General features: G+C 50.6%; 1 long non-coding RNA gene across 1 annotated transcript in view; it reads right to left on the bottom strand.

The window, feature by feature from the left end:
• The window catches only part of LOC108399541 (uncharacterized), a 58207-nt gene extending 46068 nt beyond the window's left edge, over positions 1-12139 (bottom strand). The window contains exon 1 of the long non-coding RNA XR_005059358.2: positions 11953-12139. This is a non-coding gene — a long non-coding RNA (uncharacterized lncRNA). The remainder of the gene's footprint in view (positions 1-11952) is intronic.
• Positions 12140-12636: the final 497 nt, after the last annotated feature.

The raw sequence follows: 12636 nt of genomic DNA, 5'->3' as shown, positions 1-12636 counted from the left end.
AGGGCCTACATCCCACTGAGCCTGCCTGCCAACCGGTATTTATTTTTACTAAGTGCGTGGGGCACGTCAGCACAGAGACAAAGGCCACCCTGGGCACAGGACAAGGCCATTTCACGGGAACACTTGGGGCCGTCTGGCTCCCACTCTGGCGCAAGGCCAGACCCCAGACTTCTGGGGAGGCTCCCTGAGTCAAAACTTCCTGCAGTGTCTGGCAGAGAAGGCTGCACGACTTGAAAGGCAGTGCCTCTCAGGAAGTGCTTTTGATGTGCTGGGGGAAGCACCCCCAGAATAACTCTGGAGAAGGGATTACAATCTCACAAAACACATCTTAGATGCTCATTTTCTAGCTGGTAGTAATCTTCATACCTTTCATTCTGTCTAGGTGTGTGCTGTTTGGGAGGTGGGGTAGGGAGTAAGTGGGTGGCACCCAACACAGCTACTGAAATCCAACCCAAGAGCGGCTGCTCCTGGTGCTGGAATTCTATTTCCATCTCTGCTTACACATAATTACCTTCCAAAGCAGTACTCCCCAGAGGCTTGACGGTGCCAGTGGCCCCCGAGATAACCTCCCGGAATGGGCTGCTCCTGACCCTACCCTAGCAGGTAGAGGCAGGAAAGGAGCCAGGGCCCTGCTTCCAAACATGTCCAGCCCTTTCCTTTTGAGGCCCAAAGAGGAAATTAAATGTCAGCCAGCTAAGGAGACTTCCCTTCGGCAATGACGCCAAGGAGCCCAAAGTTCTGATCCCCCAGCAACCACGCCAGCCCAGCCGGCACAGGCCCAGCCCACGAGGCCCACGTGCTGAGGGCCAGCCCCTGCCTGGAGTTCCTTCTTCCTTCCCATGACTGATGCTCAGATGGCAGGCTTAAGCGTTCTTGCAGCAAATAGGAACAACGGTGTGCAAAGCTTTGTAGGCCAGTTACAAAGGCAGTGCTGAGGGCCTGGGCCCGACCACAGCAACCACCCGACAGCTCCCTCAGTCTCTCCGCAGGTGCTTTTGGAGGTCCCTCCCTGCCCCGGATTTTCAAGGCCAAATGTGGCCCGCTGCCCAAGGAAGCTGACCCAGCTCTTTTCACGCATAGTGACTTTGCCTACAGAAAGATCTGGGGAGCCGAACATGCTTGGCTCGCACACTGACCTCAGCATTTTCTAAATCTGCTGGGGAGATAAACACCTCAACAGCGGGCATAGTGTTCACCGGGCAGGCCCAGAGCTAGGGGAAAATAAGCAGCTGACAGCGGGTCTCTCACACACAGTGAGCTTCCTGACAGCCTCAGCCACCCCCAGACTTGTCCACTTTCTCTTCTTCATGCTTGTGGTTTACATGTGGGGAGGTCAGTGGGTGAAAAGGCATCTAGAAGGACAAAGAACGGATAGGAAAGGGCGGTGGATAGCTAACACTTAAAAAAGAAACTGCAGAGAAATGGTTGCTGCAAACTACCTAGGTGTGCATAGCGCTCTGACGGCCATCTGCCCTTGTGAGAAATCCTAGAGAACTGGTTCATGCTGACCTGATTCCCTCCATGTTCACAGCCACCTCAGTGGCTCCTGTCTCACTGGGGCAAAAGGCCAAAGTCTTCACAAAGGCTGGCAAGGACTCCTTGATCCCCTCACATACTTCCTGGACCCCACATCCTCCTCATCTATCTCGAGTGCACACATGTGCATGCACACACACAGGACTTCAACCATGCTGTCCCTATACCATCCCGCAGGTACACACGTCTACCTCCAGACTTCCACATTTGCTGTTCCCTCTGCCTGGAATGCTGTCCCTCCACACATCAGCTTCTTCCCTCTCCCCTCCTACTGATGGGAGCTCAAACACTACCTTCTCAGCAAGGCCTGCCTTGATCCTCACCCCTGGCACTCCCCCCACTTTTCAGCAGTCACCACCACCTCACATGCTCTTCTGGGTTGAACAGTATCCTCCCAAAATCCATGTCTACCTGGAACCTCGGAATGTGACCTCATTTGGAAATGGGTCTTTGCAAATGCATTTAGTCTGGATGAGGACACATTGTGGTAGAGTGGGTCCTAATCCAGAGACCGGTGTCTTTTTATAAGCAAGCATAGAACAGATTCTCTCTCAGAGCCCCAGACCAGTAAGAGAATGAATGCCTGTGGTTTAAGCCATCCAGCATGTGGTCCTTTGTTACAGCAGCCCTAGGAAACCAGTACGCATGGCATGAATTGGAATCATTCATTGTCTATTGCTGCTCACTAGAAAATAAGCCCCAGAAGAACAGGATTTTAGCTTCTTTTGCTCAGTACAAACTGACCCACACATAGACCAGTGTCTGGCACCCAGCAGGCATGCAATAAATATTTGCTGAACACATTATAAGTGGATGAAGAAAGCTTAGAAGGGAGGTGGGGGTGGTGCTATGCCCATCCTCCAGAGGGCAAAACTGAGATGCTAGTGTTCTACTCAGAGAAGGAAAAGCCAGGACTGGAATGGACTTGGGAGCTTGTTCATTCATTTGGTAAGTAATACCAAGCTCCTCCAGGTGCTAAATGCCATGCCAGCCCTTAGGTAGCCATGACACACAGTAATCACTAACTACAGGTATGGCTGGAGGGACAGAAAGGAGAGTCTCCAGGCTCCACTCTCCAGAGGCCATGAGCCTGAACAAGGTAGCTCACCTCTGGGTCTCATCTGCAAACTAGAAGCCATGTCCACCTGCTCTCCAAGGGGCAGGCAAGGCTCGGTTTCATTTGGGCTGCTTCTGAGAAGCCTTCTCAGACCTCTGGAGCCAAGGTGAAGTCTCCATTCCACTCATTTACATGTAGGGCAGTACATTTGGCACTTACCACACCTTACTTTGAAATCTCTCTCAAACCACAGGCCACTATTATCTCATTTGCACAGTTAATGTTCACACACATTATATGGACTCAGGTCACAGGCCTCTGCATCTGGAGCTCTGCAAGCTGTGCACTCGCTGGGTGGCCCTGTTCCTCCCAGGCCAGCAGACAAGTGCACACACCAGCTCGGCTCCCAAGGTGAGGTTTCCTTTCCCCGCCTGCACCTTGGCGACCTGGCCTGCAGCAGAGGTCTTGGGTACAGCCATGTCCACGCTCAACCTGCAAGTCTTACCTCCAGTTTGGGTGACCCCTCAGCCAGCAAACTGGCGACTTCAAATGAACTTGCCATCATACAAAGTATGTGTGTGTGAACACACACACACACACACACACACACACACACACACACACACACACACACACACACACAGAGGCATCACTCTCTGAAGAGTGTAATTACAGGTGATCAGGTTGTGACACCAGCACCGCTAGGAATGCACCCAGGTGGAAGGTAAAAGTCCAAGCTTTGGAGCCAGGCAGACTGAGTGTGAATCCCAGCCTCGCCTTTGCCTGTGCCTGGCTTTCCCTCTCTGCACTTCAGGGACCACGTCTCAGGCCTGAGGAGCAACTGGCAGGCCTCCACAAAGCACCTACCACCACATAGTGCTCTCTCCCACATCTGGAAATTGGCAGCCCCTGGCAGAAATCTGGCCCCACCTCCACTCTGAATCTGCCACTGCATGGCTTGGGGAAGGACTTCACCTCGGGGCCTTGCTCAGCTCCTCAAAGCCCCAGGGGAGAAGCTGTACTAAGGAACCCCCAGCACTGGGTCTGTCTAAAAAGGGGAAGGTCTCTGCACTTGGGGCTTCAGGGTTTTGCAGTAGGAGGTCTTTGGTAAGAGAACAGCAAGCTTGCCCGCAAGCTGGTGACCGCCTGCCGGACCTCTGTTCAGCCCTTCCTTACTCCTGCTGCCCAATGGGTCCCAATCCACCTTGGGTTGGCTCCTCATCTTGACCTCCTCTCCCCGACATTACTGTCAATGCACAATGATGTACACTGTTATACATAGCAAATATAACATGCATCCATGCATTTTAAAACATTTAAGGGAAAGGGAACACAAATAAGAGCAGTTATTTATAATTACTGAGTACTTATTAGGTAATAAACTGAGAGCTTTACAAACATTATGTTCTCAATCCTCACAACAACCCTGTGCAGTAGGCACTGACCTGACCTGACTCCCGGTTTACAGCTGAGGAAGCTGAGGCCCGGGGAAAAATGCTGCTTTGCCCTTGTCACCAACACAAGGGGCCAAGTAGGAGCTGGAACCCAGCTTGGCCGGGCCCTGGAGTCCCTCCACCACCCCAGGCTGCCTCCTCCATCACTCCTTCTTTCTGGCCCGTTTTGAACAGCAGGTTAAGGCCACTGTCTTCCAGTAAACCTGAGTTTCTCAGCACCCCGGCAGCTCAGCCTGCAGGCACAGCGCAGGGGAGCCCTATTGGGAGGGTGTCCAGATGCCTCCTCAACCAGGGCAGGCCCCTAGAGCATCTTCTAAGACACCATGGCTTCTCCAAGAGCACCCTGCTGAGGGACAAACCGTCACAATAGTCCCTAGTCCCACAAACCAGGAGGGGGGACTGTCAACCTGCTGGAAGGAAAGACACACCACACACAGACTCTCGCTTCACTGAATGCACGGCAGCTATTCCAAAAGCAAGAGCGCCTGATTTTCTGGTATGCAATCTTGAATTGTTCTCCCAGTTCAGCTGTCCAGTCTCAAATCCCTGCCTCCGAGGGCAAACACATGGGTCCCAACATGCTACTTACGCACACTTGCTTCCTCGGGGGAGAGGTTCAGAGAAATACTCTGGCAGGTTACACCAAAATTAAAGTGTTCTGTTACAGTACTCTAGCCACAGGGAAAAGCGGAGAGAAAGTGAAACCCAAAGTGCTTGCTTCCAGGACCACGATGCCTCCTCTGGCAACACGAAGCTGAGACTTGATCCTCAAGGGCTCGGCTGCCCCATCCTCCACTGTCAGTATGGACTCACCGACTAGGACCCAGAGGCCAAATGACGAGTCTCACAGTCTCACCAGTCATCAGTGTCTACGTCAATGTCTAGAACTGTCTACTAAACATTATTCCTTTCACCTAGAAGAATGGCAGCCCGCAGGGAAATGGGCAGCCTCATAACACTATTCAGAGTTTAAGCCAGTACAGCCTTTGAGAGAACATTGTGGGTACTGCTGTAACAGTTTAAGTGTGTAGAACCGTTGACACACCAATGCCACTCCTAGAAAAACACATGCATATGTGCACAACAATATGTATGTATGAGGATGTAATAGCAAAACTAATCAGTTAGTTTATATGCCTATCAATAGGGGACTGACTCATAAATTATGATACAGCTGTACTATATTTTGTAGACAAATTAGAAGAGAGAAGCGCTACATGCATAACGAAATCTACAAGATACATTATGTGAAAGGAGAAAACAGAAACAATATAAATGATGCCATCAGATTTGTGCTTACAAAAGAAATAAAGCTGTATGCATTTGTATCTACACATGCTGATGGACAGCTTCAGGGCGTGTGCCAAGCCGCTAAAACTGGTTACTTCCGAGGACCCAGCCGGGAGGTGGTACATGGGGGATGGTGCCAGGTGAAAGAGGACTTAACTTTTTCTGCTTAGGACTCCTGCACTATTCAAATAGGAGGGTGGGGTGCCAGAACATAATATGTTCATGAAGAAAAAAGCAACTAAACTGATTAAACACCACCCCACTACTACCATCACCACCACCAAAATAGGATTCTTCTGGTGTGGAACTGCCATGCCAACCTGAACAAGTTTTGGTGCTCCAAGGTCTTCCCGAGAGGGATAACATTCAAGTCCAATTACGAAGCCGCTGATAACATGCTAGATCAGAATCATGGGAAAGAAGGGAAATGTGGGACGCAAGGAAAACCTGTAAAAGCTCCAATCCTCTCCTACCCTCAACCTGTGCAGCTCCAAAACTCAATATTCTGAGACTTTCCTCCCTCTCACCCCCATTGGATGAGAAGAGTAGCAAAATCCCAGGATTCAGAGAGAATTTCCTTTCCTACGGCAGAAGGAGGGCCACCCACCATCCCCAGCAGAGCCGTTCCCCCGAGAAAAGCATGCTGGACTCTGGAATCGCAGGGCGGTGGGGGGGCACACCCGGCAACCCCGAAGCCCGCTCACTCCCGTCCCTGCACTCGGCAGTCAGCCCAGGCATCTTTTCACACTCACTGCTGAAATCCAAACTGAACCAGTATACAAATCAGATGGTTCTGCCAATAAAACAGCTCCACTGTGGTAAAAGGAGAGATAAATCAGTGATATCCTGGCTACATATAGGTATTATTCTTTCTACTTGCCATCAGCAGTACTTCTGTAGATTCAAGCATTTGACAATATCCTTTTTGCCTCCCAGTAATAATTAAAACACACACACACCCCAAACACATACACAGCTAACCACAAAGCAAAAGGAAAAACAACGAAGGGGCTCTGCCTAGGACAATGTGCTTGAGAGGCAGGAGAGATGGCTAACATCCCCCCGCAAAAATGTTCTCACACTAAAACGGGTACCGGGTTAGAGCACTAGAAAATCTCACTGGGCACTTTAACAGTCCGCTGGCTGGGGGGGCACTACTGAGAGATGCCCTGGGGACAAGGAAAACAGGTCACATCTTAGAGGCAATGGGGTGACCATCAAGCAGAAAGTGGGGGAGCTGAGTCTTCTGCAGTAACTCACTGCAGAGATGAGCTGTGACTGTGGGTGCCAAGAAGCAGGCAGTCCAATAAAGGTAACCCTCAGCCTCCTCGCAATGAGGTTGCAGCCCACATAAAGCCAGAACCTGATCGACTGGCCTGAGCCAACCCAGAACAAACTATCTGAAGGGCATGGGTGTTGTGCAATCTGAAAAAGAGATGCCCAAGCAAATTTATTACAGAGTCTGGCAATGACTATGGGAGAGGGCATGAAGCCAGTCTTTCCTGATGTGGCAATAGTGCATCTCATAACAGGGATGTGTGAACACCTGCCACAGGGACCAACCCCCTCACCTTGCTCTGACTCCATCCACCAGAGCACCCCCTTCAAGTGACGGCTCACCTCCTCGCAGGGCTGGTCCCACTGTGACCTCACCCACCACCGCTCCCCTTCCCTGACCAATCACCTGCATGATTGGCGACCAAAAGTCACCCCCACCTAGAAGCAGATCAGCTATCGGGGAACAGCCAGAACCGAGGACCATACCTGCTGGTGGGTCCACTGCATCCACAGGGAACAGCAGGATGCCGACTACCCCCCAGGAGGTTCACTCTATGGGGGCTTCTTCCCTTTGACACCTTGTGCTTTAAGTCTGAATGTGCAAACCAACATTTCCCTCCATGGGGTCTGAGGAACCTGAACTCCATCCTGAGATGCTCCTGGAAAGTAGAAATGACAAGGCTAGGCAGTGGGCAAAGAAAGCAGAAGGTGTTTTCAGGTTTTACTCAGGCCTTTCTCTAGCTGGCAGAAGAGACTGAAGGAGGCAGTTTTGGTTTCTGCAGAGATGGCTTGCTGTGTACACAGAGTTGGTATCACCAATACCCAGCCTGGGGTGGAGGGGGTATCAGAACTGCAGTGGGGAGGCATGAGGAGAGAAAAGAATCAGTTCAGATTTGATCCCTCCCTTTCTCAACTCACATTTCCAAAAGACTAAGTACTATCCCCTTTTCTCCATCACCACTGTCTCTGTCTTAATGTCTTAAGTTCAAGCCCTTGTCATCAATCTTGCCAATTACTCTAAGGGACTCATTTTTCTACTCCTAATTTCATATTCCACATAGCCCATGGAGTTACCATTTTAAAATACAGACCTGACCCTCTCTCCCTTAATGAAAACTCCAGCCTACAAAACAGTGTCTAGCCCTGGCAGGGCACGGCCTCTGCCTGCAAAGACTTCAGAGCCACACAGACCACAGCTGACACAGTAACCTCTTGCTGGCTGTGGACACACAGGTGTTTCTGTGCCCATTTGCCCATCCATACATCAGGAACACCATCAACCTCCAGAGCTGCTGTGACGATTAAATCCAAGTTCCAGAGAGCACAGCCCTGCAAGAACACTCTCTACCTGTTCCAACCTGGTTCCCGAGTCTGTGCACATCACCACCTCGTGTAGTACCTCTTCCTAATGCATTACTATGAATTAGCTCAACAGATAAGAAGGTACTTCCGGAGATCTAAAAATTAAGTGCCATAAAGCATAAGAATTAGGCTATCAAAATGTGAAAGAAATCAAAATTAACTCATTACCAAAATAATGTGCGAAGAGGGGAAGGAAGAGAAGGAAAACATTACTTTGGGGAGATAATGCTTTTAAAATACATAGCTTTATGACTGTTTGGACTTATTTGTCCCAAAGACTTGGGAAGACTGCATTTCAAAAGCTCACAAAGGAGACACTTCTACTTTTTTTTAAACCATTTCTTAATTAATATCTTCAGAGAACTAAGAAGCACTTTTTTTTTCTAGGCTGACTGAATTGTAATAAAATTCTCAGAGAAATTCAGGCATCAGTCACAACAAACACCCTCTTGGAATTTAATTTCCTTTTCAGCACACAACTTACTACGGAAACTCATTTATAATGCCACCACAACCAGTCAAAATCTGCCTGGAGCACAAAAACTACAAAGCCCCAAAGAGAGCTTTATAGGACAAGATGGAAACTGGCCCCATATCTAACCAAATCCTACATCTAACCGAGATTTCCCTACACCAAACTTTCCAGCTTTTTCTGTTAGATTCGACTCCTCCCTCTCCTTCTCTCCTTCCCAGCCTGTAACTGCCCTGCCCTCCCACCTCACACTAGAGTCCTTCCAGTGCCATCTTCCAGCTAGAAAACCCCCAAATTTGTTTTCTTTTTGCAGTCCAATGAAATGAATAAAAAAAAGGAAAGAAAGGCACAAAACCGGCAAAGGGCAATGAGCTACATCCATCTTCAACTTATCAAAGACTTGTCCTTTCTGGCTTTGGGTTTTGTTCAATCCCCTCCTTCGAATTGATTGCAGGGCCTGGAATATTCATTTTGTGTGTTGTGGGCTGGATGGGAAGGCAAAAAAGCTGAAAGAATTATTCATAAGTACAAAAATGTACTTGAAAAGCCTTTTTCCCTTGAGGACAATCCCTACTGGGAGACTTAATCAATCCCATTATCCTTGGTGCCTGTGAACAAAGGGAGAGAAAGGGGTGGATGCTAACCTTGACTGAGAGCCCTCTGCAATTCAGTTACATCTCATCTAATTTAAGGCCCATGACATTACCCTATTTTCACATATAAGGAAACCGAGCTCAGAGGGGTCAGGCAATTGGCTCAGGATATACACCCATGCCCATCAGACACTAGGATTCATGGATTCCTAAGATTTCAGTGTCCCCAAATGCTTATGTTAAAATACTGTCCCAGTTTGGACAGCACTTTACAGTTTACCTGTTGCTTTTCAAATACACTATCTCATTTAATATCACTACCCTGCAGGACAGCTGCAAATTACTTTCCCACTATTACAAAACACTATTTGGTTTCAAAGATCATCAGCAAGCTAACACAGAGCAGTGCCCTGAGGTTTGCTTTCTTGCCTCACAGCTCCTGATAAATGGTAGAGGCTCATATGGTAGCTATTATTAGCACCATGATTTTTATCAATTTAGCAGCCCGCGGTTCAAGCAAAATTTACACACACACACACATATATATATACATATATACTACAGATATTTTAAAGATTCAACTTAATTAGTTAAGCCTTTCCTTGTTGGACAGGATATGATTTCACCACTACCTCAAATCAGAGATAACCACTAACTATAGCTTCCAAGAAACTGACAAGAAAGGATTACTTAAAAAGATGTGGCCGAACCCAGTATAGATTTTGAAAGCTACTAATGGAAGAAAACAGAAGAACAGGAGCATTCAGTTATAAGAAAACACACACAAAAAAACAAAAAAACCCTCTTCTTCTAGCACCATGGCTTGATCATTAATATGCTTTTGGCACAGCCATATCCTTTCAACTCTGTGATGACCCTCAGCATCTAAAACAGGAGAGCCAGCAGGGGATGGGAAGTTCTAGTGAGAGGCTGCCCAACGAGTATGGGGAATAGGGGTGGGGTAGACACATTTATTACCTCAAGCTATTTTTAATGTGCTGCATCTAATGCACTGTTTGCCTGTTAATTGCACTCACTTGAAAAGAAACCTGTGAAATTCAGAAATGCCAGATGAGAGAGGAAACAGCTCACTTCTCAAGCCACAAAGGAAAAGATGACAGAAGTGTAGTGGTACGAGGATTCCAGCATCCATCAGACAGAAGAAAATCTATGGTTTTATAACAAGAGATCCAGGGGATGAAATTCCAGGAAGGCAGCACCCAAGACCAATCCAAGTGGGCATCCACTCCACGCTTAAATGTTAAAATAAAACACTCAGGTCCACAGGTCTGATACAGGAAATTTTCTTCAAACACAGTTAATAACTTTATAGTAAAGACAGCGGGAGAGCCATGTACATCAATTACCTGCATAACAGGGTTCATACTGTAAATCTAGTACCAATTACTAGTTTTTGGTTTTCTTTTGCTTTTTGCTTCTTATTGTAAGTCCATCCTAATTTCTTATAAAAATAGGCAGAGTTTGATTTAGTGTGGCTGATCTAGTCTCACAAGTAAAAAGATTGCAGTCTCCCTCAGAAACTTACCCCTGCCTCCATCGGATTGCCTAGCTCTCATTATATTCACTTTCACAGATAAGAAAACTGCAGGCAAGAGGGCAAGTGACTCATCCAAGATCACATTCCTTGCTAATGTATGTAGGACTAGGGCTCAGGAAGCCCACAGTGTGGGTCTCCAGCTCTAACACTGTCACAAGCGCCCTGGCATACTTGTGTCTGGAATACAAAGTTTTTTTTTTTTTTTAAAGCCAGCATGAGTCATCTTCATTGTCAAGGGGCACCACACAGGTTGTTCTAATAAAGTATCTAGCATCTCCAGAACCACTTGTTCTGAAATAACCAACCCCAGCCAGAGAATAAAAGGCCTTGTCTTACAGCCCTTCAGGATACCCATGACCCTGTGAGCAGATGGGCAACTGCGCTTTGGGGACCTGCTAACACAACACAGGGAATGCTGGTGCATGGCAGTACTGGAGAGGGAAGGGGTCGGGTGTGTGAAGGAGGTCCGCGGTGCTTTCAGACATCTCTGGGGACAGTTATGATGTCATGCAGATGGATCCTACTCACCTTGGAACCCCTAAATGTCTCATCCACTCAGGGGTCCCTCAACTTCCCCAGAACAAAAGCCCTGCAGTCTGGGAGGTGACTCCGGCGACGGGGAGGGGCCAAGTGCCAGAGGAAGTAATGCTTAGCCCTCTGCCACCCTTAGGGAACTCCCCACAGGCTCCCCAGACACCAGGGGCGTCCCCAGCTCCGAGCCTGGGCCAGAGGGTCTCTTAGAGTCTGCCCCAACAGAGGCGGGTGGAGGCAAAGCCGACTGGGCTTCGGTGTAGCAGCAGCTCGCCCTGGCGCTCGGCCCCCCAGTGCTCGCCCCACGTAGCGCCTCCGACCCTCTGCACCGCAGGGACCCCGCCGGACACTTGTCCACTCCAGCCCCAGACCCTGGGCGCACCCCTCTCTCCCAGTACGCGGAGGACCCCGTCTCCCGCCTTCCCAAACGGGGATCCCGGCCGCCCGCCTTCTGCCTCCCGCCCAGGACGCCCTCTCACCGCGTTCCTCCTGCCCCCCGGAGTCCGCCCCACACCCGCACTTCCCGCCCGCCTAACGCCGGCTTGCGGTCCGCCCCAACTTTTCCCAGCCGCAGCCCCGGCCCCCGCAGCAGCGGGGATTCCGCGTCCCGCGCCGAGACTGGCGGGCGGGCTCGCGTCCCCTCCGCCCCCGCCCGCCCCGCCGGCACGAGTTGCGCTCGGGACCCGCTGGGAGCCGGGGCCTCGGCCGTCAGCGCGGCGCAGAGGCGGAGCCGGCGTGGCGGGAACCGCGCTGTCCCGGCGCCGGCGCCCCGGCCCGGTGCCCGCGCCGCCCCCTGCCCACCTGCCCGCGGCGCCGCTCACCTCCTCGCGCGCGGCCGCCCGCTCTGCCGGGAATACGTGGCAGTGGCCGCCGCCGCTCGCGCTCCCCGCCTCTCCTCTCGGCGCCCGCGCGGGCGGCTACGGCGCACCGGACCGCAGCGCCAGGCGCCCTCTGCCGCCGGGAAGCCGCATGCTCTCGCCCTAACCCTAACTCGCCGGCCGCCCCGGCCAGCCCCGCCCCCGGCCAGCCCCGACGCTCGCTTCCTAGTGGGTCCCTGCGTGCTGGGCCCCGGGCCCGCCGCTGCCTCCGGGGAGCCCGCCCTGACCACCCACCTCCGGCTCTCGCGCAGCCGCTGCAAGTCATCCCCGGGTTGCACGTTTCCTGCTTCTCTGAACGCCTCGCCCACGAGATAGTAGTACAATGGGGGTGGGCAGAGAGCGGTGAGCAAACATCTCCAGTGTTCACCGTTCTCTCCTAGGGCTGGGTTAGCGCCTTGCCTGGAATACCCAAACGCGCAATAAATACTTCTGGAGGGAGCGGAAAAAGTGAATGAATGAGTAGAGGCTGTTGCTGTTCTCCACGCAAGTAGGCTTTTAAACCTCGAGCGGTCAGATACCCTGACCTGGACTTGCTTTTTGTAAATTACACACACGGGTGCGCAGCTCTGAATGAATAAATGGGATGCACATTTTCCCACCTCAGATCAGCACCAAAGCTTGCACAAA

Source organism: Manis javanica, chromosome 11, assembly GCF_040802235.1.
Source record: "Manis javanica isolate MJ-LG chromosome 11, MJ_LKY, whole genome shotgun sequence".
In the NCBI taxonomy this organism is placed as follows: domain Eukaryota; kingdom Metazoa; phylum Chordata; class Mammalia; order Pholidota; family Manidae; genus Manis; species Manis javanica.
Note: the sequence above shows the minus strand (reverse complement) of the source record. Positions and strands in the feature narration are given on the sequence as shown.